The sequence below is a fragment of the Argopecten irradians genome, chromosome 15 (assembly GCF_041381155.1).
Source record: "Argopecten irradians isolate NY chromosome 15, Ai_NY, whole genome shotgun sequence".
In the NCBI taxonomy this organism is placed as follows: Eukaryota; Metazoa; Mollusca; class Bivalvia; order Pectinida; family Pectinidae; genus Argopecten; species Argopecten irradians.
The window spans coordinates 20,408,461-20,432,292 of record NC_091148.1 but is presented as its reverse complement, the minus strand read 5'-3'; the positions used below and the strand labels follow the sequence as shown (position 1 = coordinate 20,432,292).

Genomic DNA, 23,832 nt, shown 5'->3' with positions numbered 1-23,832 from the left:
GGCACTATATCCTATAAGGAATGAAGTACTAATTGTCCATGCACCAAAGACAAAATAAATTATTTACATTATTTATTGTGTTAATTAGACATATATCTACATGATTAAACACCAGTTACTGTTCAAATGATTAATATCATATATGGTCTGTCGGCGGTGGAACATCTTTAACATCTGTATGATAAACACCACTCGTTCATCCACCCGTATTAAATCTCTCCACAGCTGAAATCGATAAGGACCCAATCAGTCTTTTTTTTAAAACGACGACTTCAATGCTAGTTGTGTTAAGCTTGACTTAAGTGTAGGAATACTCGTGAACGGACGTTCCTATATACACGCACAGTAGTTGATTGAAGTATTTTACTGAGTAGATCAACAATAAATATTGAATATGAAATCTACGTGGGGAGGCTAACGTTATTCCCGGAAGAGCCATAAATCTGTTTGGAGGCCCGAGCGGGTGTACGGAAGGGTCGACGTTAGGATTAACGGGATTATCGATGAGAGGATAAACCAGTGTATTTGCCCACGTGCTCACGAGGAGCTTTATTTAGATGTTCGGTCAGCAACGTCATTGATCCGGGTCAAATCCAAGGTAATACATTGTGTATAGCTATTGGGAGACAGATGATGACAGCTTGTGCTGCACTTGTAGTGAACATATGTGAATTCAACGTGTGGTCCTGATACATGTTTAACAGTCATCCAAGGTAGGTTTTGTGTTCATATTATATCCTATATTACCATTGAAATTATTATCTTATTTACAGATCACACCTAATATTACATATGCATATCATCATGCAAGGGACGTTCTTATTTTATTAATTCTTTCGAGAAAAAACTATTCACACATAATAATATCAAGATCTATAAATAGTATATAGGCCTATTATCATTTTGTTAATGTTTCTCTCGTGCTTAGCAATTAAAAGCTCAAATGCATTAAGAGAAAATTTCGAAACACGTGTTATACGCTCGTTTGACCCAGTGATAAACTTAAATATAGTATAATTATCACACCACAAATGCAAGGTAAACAGATTACCAGGCTCCCTAAGCAGGATTACTCCCTATTGTACTGCCAAGGACTTCTCGAGCAGCTTATCGCAAGGAGTATTTAAGGATTGGTGTAGCTTGATCTTTAATGCTAATTGTTTCATACATGTAGATATAATTGCATACTGTATATGCTGGTAAATTTCGCGAGTTATTCATGTTCGCTTTATTCGCGGATTCACTGAAATTCGCTTATTCAAACACTTACGAAACAATTGCTGCATTTTGTGTTCCCTCTTTGGCATTGCGCTCAAGCAAATATACTCCGAATTAATTGCAAAGGATATCTTAATAACATTGACACCATTAAAACGTGATTGTGTACCGCGAAATTAAAACCCCTATGTTCCGTTTACGAACCCACGGAAAAAAACCTTAAAAACGTTTTTTTTCATACAACCATACCACAATATATTTCATAATTCAAACTGTAAAAGTAATTATTATTTAATTTATGTTTATCAATAAGTCATTTAAGATTGTTCCGCTCCAATTTTCGGATAATTTGATATTTTAAAACATCTCATTTTCTAAAGTGCGATTTATATATAAAATTGATAAAAAAAACATATTAAGGAAAACTGTCACCTTTATTACGAAAACCCGTCTTGAATCGCAAGGTCAATGTTATGTCATTATTTTCACATTAAACCGGTATGGTTGTTTTGGGCTGTATATCTTATGTGCGGAACCTGTTTGCAAAAGTATATTTTGTAGAAACGAATATCAAGTTTCAGATTTTTAACCTTTATTTGATTTAGTAATGATAAGGCCTTGCATTATGCATAAAGATAAGAAAGTACTAGCCTAATAGTGGTTTGAAAACATTGGTGTTGCCAGAATATAATAAGCCTAGGTTTACTTTATATATGTCTTATTATACCTATACGATCAAGCATATGTGATCTTTATTAAGCCATGTTCTGGACTTGGTACAATTTTCGTATTTACAGACAGTATCACATCGTTTAAATACATGTTTGCCCTCAAGCAAATTGATTTGGTGAATGATGAATGGAGCATTAAAAACATCGTCTTCGATGTAGTGAATATAAGAGTTATACGATGACTTTTCATAGACTAAACATGATATAGTTGTGTTTATCATAAGCGGATTCTCACAAAAGTTTGCAAACATTTTTTTTCATACCCCGATGAAATTAAAAAATAGTGAAATCAATACTTATAACTAGTTTTGTACTCTATTTGATAAAATGAAGTATGTTTAAATGTAACATTATAGTGGTTTTTCATGGGATTCTTTATTCCGAATCAATACGCAACGTTTATGTCTCTATTGTGACGTCACGATAACGTCGGGGTTTCGCACCATTCTCGGATTTTTTTTTCATAGTGGTATGCAAAAAAAAATTGGCCAATCAGAAAGCCAGATTTGGTATGAAAACAAAGAAAAATTAATTATACTTGAATGAAAGAGAGAGGAGGTGATACAACATCAGCAGTCGTTCTTTTTCTTCTACACTAATCGTATTTAACATAATTTCGCAGCTATTTTTTGTACAATTCACAGCCGAAAGTTAAAACTACTGTTAAAAAATTCTACTTAACCTTTATAGATAGATGATATGATACTATTAAACGTTGATATCTCCGTATAGCATTACTTTAGAGAGTTCTGAAATGTGTTTTACAACACAATTGTTTACAAAAGCTATTATTCACATTAGTATGGGGATTGGATTTCCTTCACTTAAATGTTTAATGTATGTACAAATAAAGATACCGCCTTGGGATACGTGCGATAAAATTTAATTATATAATTTATAGCACACAGTAAAATCATGTGAATGTGTCAGCTTATTCTAATATAAAATGTCCTATTATTTTAATATGTATGCAAGTAGTATAGTAATGCATTATACTGTGCAGAAACAATTATAACCAAAATAAACCATTGTTATGTTTCTTTTATTTAACAATATTCGTATGTGTATGGATTGAGGATGATTAAACTTGATTGTTAAGCTAATGCTAAAGTGGAAGTAGAAGCAAAGGTCACAGTTTACCATTACATTAACCTATAACTTACGGGCAAATTTTACCAGGCCAGCGAAGCAAGCAAGGATAAATCTGTATCGATGGGTAGTGAATATAAATATAGTATTCGACATAAATTTTTTACACTACCACTTCACGGTATGGGTCGGTGAATAGACATATATTTGACCTAGATATAAATGTGGCATAATCTTTCGAAATAGTTGGTATGATTATGCATTTGCATTAGAAAGAGTTATCTTTCCTTGAGGGAAGTTATTAATCGTTATGTCATTGTCAATGCGTGCATCATCGTAGATGTTGTGTGTCAGTACTGTAATATGGATATTCCTTATTTGCATATTACAGAGTTATTAGCCCTTGCGGTGAGGTATTGATTGTGACGTCATGTGTTTACGAGCGTAACGTCATACTTTTCGGAGAAATGTGTATTGCGCTCAGAAAACAATGACGTAACAATCGATATCTACCCGCAAAGGGGCTAACTCTGTAACATACAAAGACAGAATATTCGCGATTTGTATGTATACAAATTTCGCGATGTTGTTATTATCGTGATAAGCATGTCTGTTTACGTTTTTCAATATATCTTCATTCATATACAGAATATTTCCCGTTGGGAGATTTTCGCGTTAAGAAAGTCTTCGCGTGTTTAGCGTAAATTACCCCTCACGAAAATTACCACATGCACAGTATGTGACCTTTGTCAAATATAAGAGTCGCCCTCTCGTTATACTACAAATCACGAGTGACCTTGCTCGCAGTGATGTTTAAAAGGTAACATGAGAACACTTCAAGGAAGCATTTAAATGATTTTGAGAAAGGGCGGCAAAAAGGTACTCTGTGATACTTATTGAACCGACGATAGTTATAGCATGTCCAGAATGACCATTGAGTGTAAGAAAAGGTCAAATGGCTCGGACGTGTAATTTGAGAAAGAGAAAGCAATTAAAATGGACGATATATGGCTTCATCACATCATGCCTTTGTCCTTGAACACTACAATGGATGTGCTTATCTAAACAGTTATATCGATCGACACTAACTATTGGTGTATACTATATACCTTGTTAATGAATAAGTGTGTTAGCTAACGCTCACTCAATTTCACAATTAATTAATATATTCATTTCACGTTTGATAATATTGTCCAATAATGATAAATATATTTTTTTAATTGAAATTAGTAGTGTAGACGTTGAATTCAATAAATATAAGAATTTTCTCTATCATCGATATTTTTCAGCAAAATAAAATTTAATTTGTTCATGTGAAGCTAACAAATCATTTCATTTTCGTCAAATTGGTGTGAATGGACGGTGAAATGAAATACATATCTTAATTGAAATCTCGTTGAAACACAAAAGTCTCAATGGTAATGATTTATTGATTTGTAATGATTGTGTATCGGTGTCACTAGTTTAAATGTTGCAATAACTACACATTCAGTTTGTCAGCGACAAAACGACAATAGTGTGTCATTTCAGTGGTTGATTTTCCCTGAAATGCTTATTTTTCACAAATGTATTTCATTATAATATAAGAATATCATATCGCCTCTGTTCAGTTACTAGACATATTAGGCACATATTTAATCCATATCATTGAACATGTCCAGTGAGAAGTCATTAAACTTGCTATTACAATCTTTTTATATTTTCTACATTAAATTCCATTAGAACCCTAATAAAACACTAGAGGAAGACTTTGCAAAATACAGTCCATTGTAATGTGAAAATATATACAATTACCTGTCGTAATTGAACTAGTTAGATAAACGTCGTATCACATACTTTGATAAAGAGTCGTGTAAGTATGGAAGCGCTAGGCAGTATGTCGACCGAGTTTACGTTGGGGTTTTTTGGGTTTTTTTTTTTTTTTTTTTTTTTGGGGGGGGGGGGGGGGTTTGTTTTTAAATAAACTGTTAATATATTGTTATCACTACTGGAAATTGACTGTCACCTTAAGACAGGGATAATGCAAAATTTCAAAAAGGATACACACAGATAATGATAGCTACATGTTTAATCTCACACTGTCCCTTTAATGAGTGTAGCACCACGTTCTGTCGACGAATTCTATACCTACCTTCAATAACTATCTGATGTCGCTAACAGCAATCAATGTATATTACACATATATGATTTATGACTAGTCACCTCCTCCCTTGGTCATTCTTACAACACTGTCAACAGTGCCGTGTCAATATTGATAGTACATATAGAAGCTTCGGGATGATTAATGACTCTTAAACGTGCAATATTACATAGACATTTGTACAACTAGAAATGTTGTTCAAATTTAATCCTGTTACACCTGTCACGTTTCTGTCCCGAGATTAACTCATATTATTTTACCGTGACTGGTCGGTAAGTGGGTTTTATGTTCCATTAATGACAGTCAAGATGAAACATAGTGATATATGTGTAGTGCTATTTTTGACAGAGTATAATTTTTTTTCTATGCTATACAGGGATATCCTCTAGTAACTACGAAATGAAAAATTTGTATCGCCCTGAGGGTGGAGGATTACTTACTTACTTTGAAAACGTGACATCATCAATGCATTCAACGCAATCCATTATTGATGACAGTATCAATTGTGAGAAATATATTAAAATATGTGACTATCAGGTGGCCAGGAATATCTCAACATTTTGGACAGATTTTGGAAGTCAACCCTCATAAGCCAGGGTTTGGCAAGTCAAAACATTTTACTCGTGCGGAGACATCCCTGTCAACTTATCCGGTCCAAGAAAGAGTATATATATATTTTTTTTCTATTTTCGTGGAATTCTTGTCGAATATTTAGAAAATTCACCTTTTTTATAATCCAATAATGAATCATTTTAGTTTTACATTAGTATCATCCAACCCCATTTTATACTGTCGATTGGGCTATTTTTGATGATTTACATTAACAATGTATGTACATTGTACTTATTGTCTCAACTTAATGTAACATTAGAAGATATTTCACAAAAGCTTTATTATCTATGATAAGAGTATTGTTTTTTTAAGAACAGATCAATCATAACAGAAAGACTAAGCATGGATGAAATATGATTTATTATGCTTTTTTTTCGCGGTGACTTCATTTCGCGTTTTTTCTTGCTCGACGACATTTTCTTTTCGATTAAGTTTCGCCATCCATTTTCAAGGTAAAACGTTCTATTATACCCACCGTTGAATCTTTTTTCGCGGCAATTTTTTTCGCGAAAATAATTTACACGTGAAAATTATTTGGTATACATTGTACATATACATTAAAACACTGTTGTAGCATCGTAACCAAAAGGAAATGTATTGATAATGGCGTAATCGTAATAATATTCCACGAACTTTATAGTGCTAATTAAAACGGGAAATATACTGTTAAATCTACCCTAACAAATTCTAAATATGAAAAAAATGTACATAATATGTACATTTTATTGATACATACAATTACTGATTAATCACCTTAACGCCAAAACTATCAAAACGCCAATGGCTGGACACTCCTCTACTTTCAGCAGAACATATGACTATATATAAGCATATCGTTCAGCGAAAACTATCAAAATGTAATTGTTTGAACACTCCCCTCCATAAAGCAGATTTTTTTCTCGCAAAATTAAACACATACACTGTCTTAAAATAGAAAATTAAGAAACGATATAGATATTTTCATTTTTGAGTGAGAGCCACTTCAAATGCATTAGGAATGAAAGAGCATACATATCGCAATATTTGACAGTGGTTTCTTTGATATTGTAGATGAAGTGTGTTCTAAACTAACACAAGGCCTTGTCTTCAGACATTGACAATAGTCGATCATGAAATGTACATTTCACCTCAGAATAAATTTACACAGGGTGGCTGGAAACCTCTTGAACTTGAGTTGATCAAATACGGTAATTCTACCTCACATAGCCGTGATATCCAATCGATCATACCCGACACTTTTAATACAGTCTCAAGTGGCTGTTACACGGGGGGGAGGTTGACGGTAAGGTCACAACGGAACCGAAACAAGTTTTATAAACAAATAACAGAAATTATCTTTATTATTTTCCTGAAGTTTGTCTATATCGATTCGATGTACATCTGTATATGTACATAAAGATGTGATATGTTCAACTTTGTATATCAACACAAGCCTACAGCTAATTACTGCCGCCATATTCTTGTGTCAAAACGGCCTAGATCTCGTTTCTGGACTTCGACAAAATTATAAGAATAGTTTAGCCATATATTAGACCTAGTGTTTCAACTAATGCTGGTTAAGTCATTCATCCCTAAGAACACACTTGGACTCTCCTTAAACAAGAACTAGAACGGGCCATTATGCAATTTTGTGGTTAATAAGTTAAATAAATTACCAGCTTATTTAAGTTTTGTTGCATGTGTATGCATGTGTGTGGATATAAGTACTGTATCTTTATAAATATTTAAAATAACTATTTAATATTCTTTGACAATTACATTTGTCAACATTGACAAAAAATGTAAAATCTTTGTGTTTATAACAGGGGTTTTATTCTTAACTAGAAATATGCATTGTTTGATGGTGGAGATATAATTGAGATTACCGTTCTTGTAACAGTCATGTTTTAACGCCATTCTTAAACCAATGAAGAATACATCAACAAGGTTTTTGTGATAGTCATCATATATATTATATAAGTGTAGATGTATAATTTCATACCTACACACACGAAACCTTTGTTCAAGGGTCATCGCTGTTAACAGATCCTTAGATGACATTCCATTGTATACGGTCTGGTCGGAATGCTTTCATTATGTTAGGGTTATTAGGGTAGAGGGAAGGGGGTAAGGGTAAATGGTATGGGTTAGAGGGTAAAGGGTAATGGGTAAATGGTAGCGGGTAAAGGGTAGGGGTAGAAGGTGGGTGGTAGAGATTAGGGGTAGAGGGTAAATGGTAGGAGGTAAAAGGTAGTGGATAAAGCGTAGGAGGAAGGGGTAGATGTTAAAGGGTAGGGGTAGAGGGTATGAGGAGATGGTAGGGGTAGATGGTAGGCGGTACAGTGTACAATGTAGATGGTAGAGGGCAGGGATTGAGGGTAGGGGTATAGGGTAAAGAGTTAAGTGTAGGGGTAGGGGTAGAGGCTACTGGATAATTGGTAAAGGTAGGGGTAGGGTTACAGACACGTATGTATGTGTATGAATTATATCAAAACAAACCAAAGATTAAATTATCTTGTGATCTTTTCTTCTTAAAACATACAATAACCTGTATTGTACTTGTGTGTGTTAGTACAAATCCACCATTTGGTAAGATAAAGAAAGATAGTGATGATGAAATGGTTGTTTATTGTTATATTGGTGTCTCTATATTTGTTGGACTTTACAATCGATTCCAGCCATTTCGTCAATGATAAGGTCATAGGTCAGTCAAACAATATGCTTGAAATAGACGGATGTTTTCCTCATAGCATCGTCATACATATAGCGGTAAGATAAGAGGTCTATACGACACAGGGACATGTCCATAGTCACATACATATTGTACCACGTTTGATTCGAGCCGCCTCCAGGTAATTAGATGAAAATGGTCGTATGATTTAATCGTGCGCCTGTGTATAGGACCATTAACGCAGGAATTGTTTTGGTATGAATGCATTAAGTCCTTTTACCTTTACACATATTAAGTGAAGTATTTTGATACTGATTTAATCCTATTTTTATATACGCCTTTAAGAGAGGAAAAACTTTAATCAGTACATTCCCGATATATTTATAAACATATACATTTAATTTACTACATATTTCTTATTACTACACCCTATGTTTATTTACTGCGCGTTACCAATTCACCCACTTCAATTATGTGTTCATCCGATAAGAAACTAGTTCACTTTAATACATGATTTATGAATCTTGATATAATTACACCACTATATACATCTGACTCAGTGACCCCCTCTGTATAAAGACAACCTGCTTATTACGACCACTTTCTTGAAGTTTCAAATGGCTTTCAACATTACTTGTCTATAGAAACATTTGCCTTTGTCTCCTGGATGGTCTCTATAGGCAGGTTTTAATGTAAGTTGAACATCACATTGAATCATTATAAAATGTGAGTATGTACTAAAGAAAGTCAAGTATTATTACGTTGAACTCTGACCTGGAACTGATTGGAATTTATAGCTTTCCCATTAGCTTAACGGTTAGCTCAGGTTACGACTAAAGTACACATTATATGTATTAACTTTGTTTTTCTTTCTTACTCTGAATTCAACTTTTTCCCCTTTTTTACTCTAATGCCATTTATGCATCGTTCAGCTGAAAAAAAACCAAATAATACATACCAATACAATTGCTTCACGAAGGTAACGATTTGTTGATTTCAGTGTAAAAGAAAATGTCTAAGTTGAATAATTTGTGCCTAAATCACGGAGTTTTTTTATCAATTTAACGAATGTTTAAAATCAACCAAATTTATCAAACGGATGATAAAGGATGGAATGAAATTATACGAAAAATAGGTTTTGTTTTTTTAAAATAAAAATTGTACATACGTTATGTATGCATATATATTCCAAAAATGACACGTGACTATATATTGCAGAGTGGTATTTACCAAATGCACTTTGGTATATTTAACAAGAAAATCCTAACTTTAATATCGATCGAATGCATTCTTAAGATAATGGAAAAAATACACAGGACCTCATGATATCACAGATTAGGTCCCGATTTCTTGTAACAAAAGTGCAGACTAAAGTCATATTTAAAAGTTTTTCTTCTTGAGCAAGTTATATGAAAAGTTGTGATTTAAGGCAGTTTTCCACTTAGGTTTGTTTCGAGAAATCAGGGCCAGAAATAACGGTCGATAAAGGCTTTATTTCTTGTGTTCTTTAGAACATGCACTGATGTTATCAATCATCTTCGATTGGCATCCGCGTGGATGTTTGGTCATTTTAATATCAAAACTATTTACCTGATATTATCGTTCAGCCATGTCATCAAACATCAATTTATATTTCATGCCAAGCGTTTTGTAAACGTTTTATTTTCCTGGCAACCTATTTGCTACGACCGGTTTGTACACGAACCATATAACATATCTATTGCTGAAATGATCAAGACAACCTAACTAGCACCATTGTCCGAGAATGGTTGCAGCTTCGTCTGGTCACAGGTCTATCGATATACTTGTCTGGTCCGTTACTACAGTACGCATGGGAAATCAGGGCCTGGCATCAGTGATAAGAAGGACGTTTTATGATATAATTAAGACCATTTATGAATTCACGGCGATACAAATATTGATTTACACTTCACAGTATGGGACATGGTTGGTGTCAATAATATACTCTCTGGTAGCAGAGTTGTGTATTGTTGAGTTCGCATGCTGTAAAAGACAAAAGAAACCTGCTATAAAAACACACCTCTAATTGAAACCTACAGCCAATACTTTACATCATTTAATTTCAGCGAATCCAATATTTTGTGCCGTCGTTAATAGCAGCATTTTGTTGATTGTAACATTTTCGAATATGTATGTATTATAGGTCAAAATATCGTAAACTGATGGACAGAAATTAAATTGTATAGCTTACAGCTGATTTGATAATCCAAAGTCAGGAAATGTCTGTTGACCCACATCTTTCAAGGCATTTCTAGATAAATCAGTTATTGTTTGATAAGCTGAGTGACGTTTAGAAAGTCAGTGACAGCTGAGGTCATTCATGAAGTACATTACGTATTCAGTTCGCCTTTTCATGTTTTGGGAGGCTTCATTATTTGCATGTTTACCTGTCTTTGTAATACTATTTGTACGGCTTAATTTGCATATCACAGAGTTATCTGTGTTTGCGGGGACAGTTATTGATTGTGACGTCATGCATTTGCAAGCGTAACGTCAATTTTAGAGAAAAAGACGTGCGTCTCTATCACAAACTAATGATGTCACAAAAATACCTTTCGGCAGGGGAGATAACTCTATACAAAGGCGGACTTAAACTACCTCACAGACGTGCACTGCCAAACAAACGTTCCAACGAATCAATTTTTACTTTGTAGATACTGAGTAATGCGTTACACCGAATTCTTAGTAAATTTACGATAGCTGTGTCTATTTCGTCATGAAAAATTTCGCCACGTAAAAACCGTTAATGATTGTATACAAACCTAAACATGATTCACGTACTAATGGCGTTGATATGTTAAAAGAGACATGTCGCCGAAGATATCAAACAGCACACCCCATCCGGTCACATTATACTGACACCAATACTGAAACAAACGACCCACTTCTCATTTTATGACGGGAGCTAAACAGAACAGAACTACAAATGTACCGCTGTTTTCGACCATGGTGTTCCTTTGCTCCGATAAATAACCTTACGCTTTTCTCAGAGAAGTGAACGAACGCTCATCTCAAGACCAAACTATGAAATAGTCGTTAACCATGCCGGGTCTGTTTCTACAACGAGTTGACAAACTTGACATCCATCGTGTTTTTCACATACAAAAGATATAGTGATATTATGGAAAACTATCATTTATAACAACAGATACATTATAGTGACGAATAACGTCTTCTCCAACATCACATTATTGTTATTTTCTGATCAGTATTCTCATATTATGTGTGAGGACACATCTGAACTTGCTATGAACTGTCGGGTTGCACGTCAACTAGGCCAACTGTTGTATATAGTTAGTACTAACAAAGGTGACGCTCATTAGATGCATATAATAACTAAATAACAATATGTTTATTATTTCTTTCTTAATTTAGTATTGATATAGTGACAATGCCGCTCTCCGAACCTTTTAACTGCCCTACGGTTAACCCCAATTACATGTCGCTAAATAGCCACGTGTGTGGAAATACTGCCTGTCATTGCTCCCTTGTAATGAAACATATAGCTTTGCCATCGAACGCATGGCAACTAGTATTCCAAGCCAGCATTCACTACATATTAATATTATTAAATAGTTCACGGTGGCCGAGTAATTACATATTATCACAATACCTCAACCTCTAGGCTCTAAGAATGTAGGATATTGTAGGATAGCCACAAGGTACTGTCCGCTGGGCGGTAGTGTTTTCTCGTTGTATTCCGGTTTTCAATTTCTACATTTTATTTTTCTTTAAATACGAAAAGGGATAAAACAACAAGCTAAGCCTATACATGTTCTCTCCCATTGGATATATTCAGCCTATCTTAAAACCGGAATACGAGACAGCCCCCCCCCCCTAAACAAACCAATCCAATGTTAGTAGACGTATAAAAGACTGATCGTAAAAAAATGTCTTAAGCTAAATTAATTTAGTTAGTTTAGTTTAATGTTCTATCTATATTTTCAAAACGATAACTTTACTGAAGACAAAGTCTGTCGAAAATGTAGTTTCGTTTAGAAACTTCCAAGCGGTTTTTATCCAAATCATTATTTGTATATTGATGGGTTGAATTTGCTAGTGGTTATTATGTTTTTCTAACGAATGTTTCAACGGCCTCTCCGTTTTAAGTCTTCATTACGACATTAGAGTATGTTTAATTGTAGCCTTTCCGAAAGGGAGGTGTTGGGCGTGGCTAGTGAATGTGTTTTGGAAGACTGTGGTATGTTTTTGTTTAATTTGGAGTAGTGGACTTAACATCATAGTAACGGCTAACGTATAGTATAAGGGCGACCTTCCCAGTGTACAATTGGTTGTGTGAATGTTTTTGGAGGCTGCGGTATATTTTTTTGTTGCATTTTCTTGAAGAATCTCACTCTGCAATGTGACACAGACGACATGTTCAACGGGTTGAGATGTCCCTGTCCACTTCACAGCCCCATGTAGGATTCTATTGTTCCATTTCTTTGTCATTTTGCAACTTTAACTCGTGAAGTAGGCTTTCTCACTGAAACATGTTGACATTTTATTAACACATGTTTATCTACCCCTAGACTATGGAAATGTCTTTTAAACGTCTTTCTTTAGCTATTATACCAGACAAGCAACATCCATCTCTACCATTCCACAGACCTTGTGGATGAGTTTAAGAAACCTGAGATTATGATTGCATGTACATTGTTTTTAATATTAATTCAATTTTGCTTGTTACAAACATTTCCGTTGGCTTAAAGAATTTTATTAGTCGATACAGGACAACAATGACTTTGACGTTTGTATTGCGGCTTCTGATTGGCTGATAAACGTCGTTATGATTTCATAAATACTGAATTCGGAATTATTAAGAGATTAGTTAGAAAGTTGAAAAATTTGAATAGATTTTCATGTTATGCACATATAACAAAAACAGTCTTAATGTTCTTTCGTATATCTCAATAACATAGCAAATCTATTCAAAAAATAATCCTTAATTAATGTAAACTAATGTCTATAATCTATTAAGTATAGGCCCCATTAAGTATTGTGTCGATAGATACAAAATGACCTTTTCTCTAGCTATGTCATATAGGTACATGTACAACATGGTACTAAAATTCCACGTCCATTAAACATCATCAATAACGAACCCATGCGATGAGATGAACAGATCGATATGTATTGAGAATAATTTACGATTAATGGCGGAGAACGTGTCCACTTATAAGTTCGATTGCGATGACCATGAGAGTTAAGTTCAGCGTATAAATGTCACATGACTGATGACTGTGCGGTCGCGTGCGGAAGGGTCATAAAACGTCTGGTCTAAGCTTGACAAGGTTTATGTTGTTAGAAACATGTGCATGAAATACAGAGGAAAATAATTGTAAGGGTTTTTCGGCATATACCATGTGATCATTTAAACTAATATGAAAATTTATGCACGAATAGAAATTCCCAAATCTATTTCGGGACTTTTTTTTTCTCTGACTTCATTACGCCATTACATCAGCCAATCAGAAGCAACGTTACAAACGGCAACGTCATATTGTCCTTAATGACCTGTTGAAACGGTTTTTTAAGCAAATTTTTAAAAGCGCTTGTTACAATAATGAACCATTCACTGAGAAAATAAAGAATGTTAAAAAACAAATTCATGATAGCATATATATACAAGTATCATCTGATAAAAAACGAAAAAGGACAGATAGGAAACAAAAACAATAATGCCTTATTAACAGTGTGTTTTATAGCAGGCTAATTACATGGCCCTGGTTTGACTCGTGTTAATCAGAAATTTCAGAGATTTTATTGTGATAGAACTGTAAAATATCGATTGATACTTCCAGTCCCTTTAACTAGAATGGATGAGATCATTCTAACACAATTTAAGGAGTTATCGATGTATATTTACCACATCACTTCCGCGTTTTTCTATGTAACAAACTCATTTCAAGATTTTTACATATTTACATTTCTACTATATAAAATAACCAAGGCAAAGTGAAGTAGGTCTATATATGGGTATAACTGACATCCAAAACGTGACTATTATGACGTCACTGATGTTGTCGTGGTGACGTCAACTGATCACCGTCAAAATGTCTGTTCCATCTCGGGGATTAAATCGTCGTTAATAAACGGTTTTCCTTGTCTAGCTTAAACAATGTTAATGCAGAGACCCCAAAATGAGTTGATACTGTAAATATAAGCATTAAACTATCTTCCTATGACATCTATGGTCTATATAGATACCTGAGCTTTGCAGAAAATCTTCATAATGCGAGCAAGCGCATTATGAGATGATTGTCTGCAAAGCTCTGGCAACTGTATAGACCATAGATAGTTTAATTCTTATATATTACACACGCGTAACATCACTTTCTTGAAATATTCTTTCTTATTAGGAATTTCACTACGGAATTAAAACAACTGTACGGAGCATCGAACGACGAAATATGAACTGCGCAAAAAATATTGAAATAAACGGTTTCAACAATAAATTCAATGGCATTGTAAGCTACGTTCAATTCGAAAAGGATTTTTTCAACAATAAGATTAGCTGAGATAAAAACAGACAACACATATAAGACTCGTAAAAAAATGAAAAAAATAAATAAATAAATAATCTCATATAATGGTAACCTTACAACTGATAATCTTCGTATAAGAAAGTCCAAATATAATCCAATATTTGGATTTATGACTCGAAAAGCGCTACCCCGGTTCTGCCGACTGTATGGAGCGGTTTATTTCGTTACATGTTTAACTAATAGCTTGTTTGTGCTTAAAGCTATATCGTTTACACCCAATCTTAATGACACGTATGACACGACATGAACACACACACTCTCTCTCTACCTCCCTCTTTATTCTCTCTCTCTCTCCTCTCTCTGTCTCTCTCTCTCTCACTCACTCTCTCTCTGTGTCTCTTTCTCTCTCTCTCTCTCTCTCTCTCTTTCTTATATATATAATATATATATATGGGACAAGGAAGTAATTCCAAGCGTGTGGACAAAACAAAATTGTCAAATTTTCGAGGCGATCTGCCCCTTTATAAAGACATACAAAACGAACACGATTACATAATATGATACGAACATTAATGCGGGAGAAAGCAGACAAATATTAAACTATATAGCACAATGGAGCGCAATTAACCCTTCGGCCAGTGGCAGCCGAAGGCCGGAAATACACAAATTTATCCATGCTGTTCGGCAGAACGCTAAAATATGAGCGATGACTGGAAAGCGTGCCACGTGTGACGTCAAATGTGTGGCGGAATTTATTTATGGTGCTTATTGGTATAGGATGCAAAGTTAGTCGCCTATCTCCTCGGTGTGTTGGCAAAGAAGCAAAGTCCCAAATTTAGTCGCCTTTTGCTGGGCAGCATGTAAAGGATCAAAAACGCGTAGAACAGAACGGGAAAATGCTGGAAGTAGGGATATATCCCTCTCCTCCCCTCTCTCCCTCCCTCTCTTAGTACAAAATGACCTGTAATAGGTCAACAAGGTCAATACCAACACGATGTTAATCTATCAATGGGAAGCTAATGGGAAACCTTATTTATAAACATTGTGTTTATGAATTCTTCTTATGGTCGTCTATATGCTAATCTCATTACAGAGTTTTAAATGGAGGGAATGGAATATAGTCTGTTAACGCTTAAGTATGCACAGGTTATTATGGAAATGTATGTTTCGTAATGAAAAGGCTACTTCAATCTTCATCAATGTGTATCTTTATAGCGTTCATGTTAAACATATGTTACAAGATCAACTACTACTGCCCATTAAGGTATGTCAAACCCTTAAGTTACTGAATCACCGATGCTGTACGTGCTAGCTCAATGTTAAAATTGCAGGGTAAATGAAATATCGAATGAAAAGCTGAGTATTACATTTCTGTCCATAATGATAGGGTTATTGTAGAGATATGTTGAAGTCAGTGTTAGATTAACTCGTTGACCCCTGAAAGTTCATAATGAACTGGTCTATGCATTAAATAATTGGACCTTAGATGTGTATAGAGGGGTAAATGAGTTTAAAGAAAGCGAAAGACAAAGTTATTGAGATCATTGTGAATTAAATTTATCATCAAAATACATCTTGAATTTGAACTAATTTCAGACTTAATGCTGTAAAACTTGTCAACAAGGCATGTATCGCTTTGAATGGTCTTCAATATCATTAGGTTTTGTACATGAACTTCTTTACTGTAAAATCTATTTTAATTCCATTAGCCGTAAATAATTAAATGCAAATCGTAAATGGGAACTTGTTTTGTGTAAATGTAAACAAAATACAATCACGTTGATATAAAATCAATTTAAGAAATAAAACATATAAATGAAATTATTTTTTGATTTAAATGTATGAGGTTCCACTGCACTTGGTAACACTAACAGTTTAACAAAAGGCACCCTTAATATATTCATATTATTGAATTGGACAAACTTTACTCATGGTAATCTTGTCATAATTACAATAATTTGGTTCTGATGATAAAGGTAATCGCATATATCACTATATGTAACCTAGCCTTTTTAATAAATAAAACATAAATTTGTGAATGGTTATGAATACGAATTTGAGGAATAAATTGAATATTACTGTACAAGGATAAGAGAATTTGAATGGCAATACGACCACGGACTATATGTTCTGCCTGCGATCACAACTGAGAGTTGAGTTATTTGCTGCTTTTACATGTACATCAAAAGAATTGAAAAACGGTACACTGTGGTTGACTGGGTGATGTTGAAGATGGGCTTCACTGCTTTTGTATTTTTAAAGGGAAACTTCTGAAGGTCTGCGCTTTCCTCAAATAGATACAATGTATTGAGAATAATGCATAAATAATATATTAAATTAGACATGTTTATTTTGTAACAATTATAATAAAAGGTAAAAAAGGGTAAATAGGAAAACATTTTTGCTGATTAACGTAATTTAATATCAGGGACATTGCAATTGAAATTCCATTTATGCAACTTAATAAAACAATAACCTAGTTTTTTTTCACTTATCTTGAGATACATGTATATGCAAAGAATATTATATCTATAATATATACATTTTACATAACGTTTGATATGATATATATGTTAGACTTTCTTTGTCGGTATGCTTTTTTATAGAATACGTATAGGCGTTTATTTAAAAAATATATTTAAAAATATGTGTGATAAAATTTCCTTGTCTTTGTGCTTTTTGAAAAATAAGTAAAGGCACCTGATTGGAAAATAAAATATTATACGGTTATTTCAATTGTGTCTGCAGTAACTATGTATTTGGCTAACGTTGTTCAAGTAAATCTACGTCGTACTGATGTGCTGTATGGATTTACATTTCCCTGACACCGGATCATGGAAAATATCCCTATATCACGACTGCGTCAATAAAACGCTTGTTTTACGATGACAACAAAGTCAAACCTTGATGCGGAATGTTATACAGTGTAATATGATACATGTTGTCAATTAGATGTTTAAAATTCCAACAGGAATCAATCTTAACGATCGGCCATCAGAACACGATCCGAACAGTAACCGATTAAACAAAAACAAAACCGTGCAACACAAACAACCTTACGCATGCGTACTTCGTCCGTTCCTTAACCTTTGTTACCGACTTCCTGTTTATAGTGGCGGTAATTTGATCATGTGATTTAATTGTCAGCTGATGACGTAAATTCTATTCCATTTAGTGACATAAATAGTTTGATGATATCGAGCAGACAGTACGTATACAGTGAGTATACGTGGCCTAATTCATAAAAGGAACCACAAACATTGTAATTGGATCCTTATGGTACATATTATATGAAATGTTCAAGAACGATCCAGATTTAGCGATTTTTATCAAGATTTAATATGAAAAGAATACCGTAAATATCAAAATAAACATTTCATAAACAAGTACATACGCAAGAAACACGATGAACACTTTTAATTAACATTGGCAGTATGTATGAAAGTGAAAAGATGAAAATAATTTAATTTGGTTTCAGCCAATATTCATCGCCTAACTCCCCAAGTTATTTCATGGTGGATACGTGCATCTGTAGCACAGGTGGCGAGTTAATTGCCCCTGTCGGTAACATTTCCATCTTTTCCCGATTTAATGGAAATGACGTCATAATGCTTCCATCTGTACTTTACTCAGTCTGAAGAGAAAGATTTTCATTATTGATATAGATAAACTTATATGCCATGTAGGTATATGTTTCAAATTCAACAAATTCCATTAACAGCTTTACAAAAGAAAAAAAGAAAGGCTATGCGTGTATCACGTGCATCATCAAAAACATTAAGAGGCATCCACTTCTGTAGGTTTTTTTTTCTGTTTGCTCTGATGGTACGGTACGATCACGGCACTTCGAACGCGCAAGTAATAAATTATGTATGACCGAGGCGCCCTCTATCTGCAACTATCGCAACACTTCTCTGCGTGTTAATACCAACACCTTAATGATCTATTGAAATTCTCTATAGATTGTAGATTGAAGTGCTAAATAAAATATACTTGCCTTTCTATAGTAATCGAGATTCCACAATTGGGTCACATCAACACCTATATAGGTCCCCAGTAATGAGGTTAGGTACCTGTAACTGTATGTTTATATACACGTTGGGCAGGTGTATCTCAACTGTTGGCTATTTAGGGTACTGTGTGATTAAACTGTTGGCTATTTAGGGTACTGTGTGATTAAACTTTCCCTAATATCGACACTCAGGAAACATGTACATGCATAATAACGAACATTTTTGAACAGTTTTTGTATACTGACGAACCTTTTATATAACAGCTTTTGTATACTGACGAACCTTTTTGTAACAGCTTTGATACACCCAGACCAGGTGCCAAATGCCTGAATTTTCCGTTCATTTTATATAAGGCCTGACTTGGAGCTAGCATGCAAAAATAACGATTTAGTTACCAAATGGATTACAGCTATGGTGTGATCAGTTGCTTAACCGCAGAACCTCCACATTTAGCCATAGACAGAAGGCGAAAGCACAAGTAGCAAATGTAATCCAAACACCTGGAATGTACAGGTAATAAGAGTAAGAATATGTAAGAAAATTAAATAGGTTCTTCGCAAAAAAACCTAGTTATGTCCTAAGTGTGGGTAAGGAAATGAACAGTAATTGAATATTAAAATTCAATGTTTGTAATTTTTCCCGGGGGTTTAATTTCGCAAATTGAAGTATTTGACTTTGGAAGTCATTCGAACGAAACACTATTATATGTAAAACAATTATTTTGATCAATACCGTAATGATTTTGCGAACATGTAGAAATCTATACAGAGAAACGTCACATTGAAAGTTTTATCAAACGCATGATCTCATACACGAAAATAAAACTCCTTATTAAATTGTTAGATCTAAGATATGACACGTAGTGTATTTAAATCCAATTGATATTTAAAATTTGACATTGCCGCTACCTGACATTTCATTTCGCCCGTCTGTCGTCCCTTTATCGTTACAAACCTCTAGGAGGAGATACTGTCCGTGCTGATGCCCTACAACATGCTTCCCCTTTTGACCTTCTAGTCACCTTTACAGTTTGACTGTGTCACTAATGTCATGTGTATGATTAAAAGAGGCGGTTTATCACCATGAGAGTGTAGTTTGTATAATGTGATAGCGATATAATGGGTTAGGAGATATCAGTGTATCCCCTCATCTCCTATAAGACCACTAGGATTTTCTGACAATAACTGACATCTTGACCTTGTCATTTTTATCTAATTCGAAAACTTTCGTGATTGGCATTCACAATAGTAGTAGCATTACTATTACTTAACGGCTTTAGTCTAAACCGTTGTTTATTTCAATTTGATGAGTAAATCACAAAATATTGCGATGTAAGAACTTAAAAAATGTGTCTCCTTAAATTGCAGATTAACAACAGAATATTGCAATGCAAGAACTAAGAAAGAGTATAAAATACTGGTATGAATCCAACTCCGAAATAAAAGAACATTGATTATCATTGATAATTGAACATTTTTGTATTGCTTATTTTCAGAATTGAGCAAGCTAGTGATACATGTAACATTGAACAAAGCTTTATGAAGTAAGTTTAAAATTAGCATAATAGTTGGTGATATGGGTTTCTATATTTGGGGAAGATTGAGACGAGAACGTTAGGAAGAAAGTAGAGACGAAAGAAGAAAACAAGAAAGAGAGACTGCGTGGTGGATGAAGGTCAAAATCTTAATTCAGGGATTCTTAATCAGAATGTCAAACTAACCGGCTTTTGTATTGACCCGCTGAATGGGGAGAATTTTAACTAATAATTGAAAAAAAATGTTTGCAAACAATTGTTTTATTCATAACTCGATAAAATTTTAAAAAATTGACATCGATGCTTTAAATTAATCTTATGATCTATTTGATAAAATATACGAAAATTTACCATTCTTGTGATTTTTCAAGGGATTTTTTCCGAATTAATACGCAACGTCAAGGTCTCTAGTGTGACGTCACGATAACGTCGGGGTTTTCGGAATTTTTCATAATGATATACAAAAAAAGTATTGGCCAATCAGAAAGCCAGATTTGGTATTGAAACAAGTTAAAATTAATTACATAGATATGAAAGAATAATTATCAGTAAGAACCTGTGTTATTTGCGAATTCGTTGGACACAACGAATATTGTATACGCAAATATGAGGTGGCTAACAGTATATAGTGTTACTGGAATATCAACCATCAGCTTCGATGTCATTATTTACTTAATTACATGAGGTAATTAACAAAGAAATGTGGGAATTTATGTATGAATAAAAAATGTATCGTATATCATTAACGCTTTCAAATGTATTGCAATGGAAATTGCATTAATTTATATCTATTGAGAGAAGAAATGTATTTATATGAGACTACAAAATACCTTTTCATAGTATATTACCCACATTATAGTCCTGTATCAAAAACATAATTATACTCAAGGCTAATATACCCCGTCAAGTCATACATCTACGATTCCTCACAAAAAGCACCTAGTCCTTTATTCGTAGCCAATTTGTACACACCAAAACATAATTAAAACATGAATATACTTAACTCATACGTTCGAATGTAAATGGAATGTTCCTTACTTGTCCCTCTCCTTATATGGTAACATGTAGATCAGATTCCCTGTTCCGAAACTGCACAGAAGAAAACAATCAGGGGTTTACCTATCTATGCCATCAATCAGCTGTATTTTGGTGGAAATGCATTTTGTATCGCTTGGTCGTAAGTATGCAGAGCGATTTTGACTGGAAAATTATACTGAATATATAAACACCGTTTTAACCAACTTAAGCCTTCATTTGCTCAACCATTAACTTTGTTAACTAAAAATTGGTAAGAAAAAACACATTAATCACAAAACAGAAACATATTAAATCTACTAATCATCCTCTTTTGATGATAGGTGTGCATGTTTTGTAGAAGTTAGTGTGTCTTCTATCATACTTACAGTTATAATTCTGGCTGATCTCATGCAATACAATCATGTCACCTGTCGATTTTCATATATTCAAAAGTAAAACCAGCCTACCTTCTGAGAAAAAAAAATGTCAAGAAATCCGTGATGTCACGATGCTATATTCCACGTTTAACCATGTAATACAACCTTAGTACCGTCACGACGTCAACAAACATTAATTTCTCAGTAAAATTTTAACATTTTTTTTCAGAACGTAGACTGGTTTTACTTTTAAAGATACAATCAACATGATTTGCGTTGAAAATATGCAGTTTTCGTATATGGAGAATGGGTGTGCAGTTGCGGTTTTCTTCGTACTCATTTTAAAATGGCGGGGTATCATAATTCCAAAAGTGCTGCGATAACACGTCGCGATATGAGAGAAAACTTCTCTTATACTTTGAAGAATAGGATTATCCCTATCAGTCATATCACAGATATGAAATGGTCGTATAGCCCATAATGCAAAGTAAAACCCTTTATATATAAGGTATGAGTGTGATATATGTACGAGGTATATATTCTAACAAATAATGTATCACATAACATTTCAATAACTATTTATCAGCGAGAAGCGATGCAATATGGCCGACTTTCATCTAAAATACAATCAATATCGGGGTTACGAGATCCCAAAACAACCTGGCTAAAGTGCAGTGTACTATTTACCATCAATTAGTCTCACATTCCGATGATCACAATGCTCATGACGTCAAAATAAGCGGATGGTAGTTCAAGCACTGGTGAACGCCAACTGCGTTTGATAAGGTTTAGTGGTTGCATATAATAACCATAATGATTACGTAACCAAAGCGAGAAACGCTTTGATCGATTATCAAAAGATATATAATTCATATTGAAATGTTTACGACTTTGTTTTCAAATCCAAGATTTCCGTTTGGACAGGGAGTACAATACTTAAAGTTTGATGTTGCTGTGTTAGACGTTTTAAAAGAGGATAAGAAATTGCTTTTGTTTACAACTCTGTTATCTCGCTATGCTAGAGTTCGCATACATACCCAGTCATAGACCGATCAATGATTTCCTGTTTCTTGATGGCTATTTCGTGTTGAATATTTGATATACACGAAGCATTAAATTCATCGTCTTTCCTTTATTCCTTCCCGGTTAGATACCCCCTGTGACTTCTATAAAAGGGTGAAACCAGCCTAAACAACAATGTCTTCTTTCAACGAGATTAATTAGACAGGAACTTTCCATCAAAAATCCCCCTTACATCTCCCTTGATAATGTCTCTATCTTTTGCCTCGAGTTGAGGCAAATGCCTCAGTGAGATAGACTCTGGGTTTAATACCCTTGCTGAGACACAACAGAGGTTTTATAAAAGGGGGCAGACGTTTGCAACAAATTTGGTATTGGGGATTGGAGATTCCATTAATGAATAACGTGTGTCCGTAGCCAACAGTCGATAGATTTAAAACTGAAAAATTCTTACCCTGCCTATATCTAGCGCTCAGAATAAAGATAGAGAAAATGAAGTGGGACGACTGGTTTGCCCTTTGTCAGTATTATGTTACAGAGTTGGTTAATATTATACTGACAAAATATCAGAAATAAGAAGTTTTACAGTGTGTACATTTATATATCCATATTCTGTGTTTATGGGACAACATACTTGTTTTTTCTGTTTCTTCAAATGACATTCACAGGTTAAATCATTCAGACGTATGGATTCCAATAAATTAATGGAGAAAATGTCAAAATGTTCGCCCATTATGGCTCATACATATATAACTTTAATGTATACCGTGAATACAATAAAGATGAGTTAATCAGATTATTACAAAAGAAAAAAAAACATGTCTTTCTTTAATTCATTTGTCATGCAAATTCTGTAATTTAATGAGATACACTTTTACAAAAATATCACTTACGGTCCGTTTACTGTACAGCCCATCGTATG

At 34.1% G+C, this 23,832-nt stretch overlaps 1 protein-coding gene across 1 annotated transcript in view; it reads left to right on the top strand.

The window, feature by feature from the left end:
• Positions 1-463: 463 nt before the first annotated feature.
• LOC138309017 (uncharacterized) overlaps positions 464-23,832 on the top strand; it is a 30,647-nt gene continuing 7,278 nt past the window's right edge. The window contains exon 1 of the mRNA XM_069250110.1: positions 464-713. The gene's annotated coding sequence lies outside the window, so the exon portion shown is untranslated. The remainder of the gene's footprint in view (positions 714-23,832) is intronic.